We start from the raw sequence: 867 nt of genomic DNA, 5'->3' as shown, positions 1-867 counted from the left end.
TTAATAACCATATGTATCCTCAATTCATTTAAATTTCTGTGTTATTGGTGGCACCTGTAGCTCAGTGGGTAGGGTGTTGGCCACATACTCTGAGGCTGGCAGGTTCAAACCCAGCCTGGGCCACTAAAATCAACAATTGACAACTGCAACAAAGAAATATCTAGGCGTTGTGGTGGGTGCCTGTAGTCCCAGCTACTTAAGAGGCTGAGGCGATAGAATTGCTTAAACCCAAGAGTTAAAAAAATAACGAAAGGAAGGTTAATTTCTCAGCATTTTCCTGGGGACAGGGGTCGGGTGTGGGGGGAACCACAATCTAGTTTCAGGATTAGTTGTCCAAGGCCAATTCTTGTGGATTCTTAAGTAAGCACACAATTGGGTGGCACTTGTGGCTCAGTGAGTAGGGCACCCACCCCATATACAGAGGGTTCAAACCCTGCCCCGGCCGAACTGCACAAAGGAAAAATAGCCAGGCGTTGTAGTGGGTGCCTGTAGTCCCAGCTACTCCGGAGGCTGAGGCAAGAGAATCGCCAAAGACCAGGAGTTGGAGGTTGCTGTGAGCTGTAACACCACCGCACTCTACCAAGGGCGATAAAGTGAGACTCTGTCTCTACAAAAAAAAAGTAAGCACACAATTACGCATTGTAAAAGAGAGTTATTAGTTGGTTTTAAGATGCAGTGACTGGCTCGGCGCCTGTGGCTCAAGCGGCTAAGGCGCCAGCCACATACACCTGAGCTGCGGATTCGAATCCAGCCTGGGCCCGTCAAAGAACAATGATGGTTGCAACCAAAAAATAGCCGGGCGTTGTGTCGGGTGCCTGTAGTCCCAGCTACTTGGGAGGCGGAGGCAGGAGACTCGCTTGAGCCCAG

Source organism: Otolemur garnettii, unplaced genomic scaffold (assembly GCF_000181295.1).
Source record: "Otolemur garnettii isolate 467f Iridium unplaced genomic scaffold, OtoGar3 scaffold00091, whole genome shotgun sequence".
NCBI lineage: Eukaryota > Metazoa > Chordata > Mammalia > Primates > Galagidae > Otolemur > Otolemur garnettii.
This window is presented reverse-complemented; position numbering follows the sequence as displayed.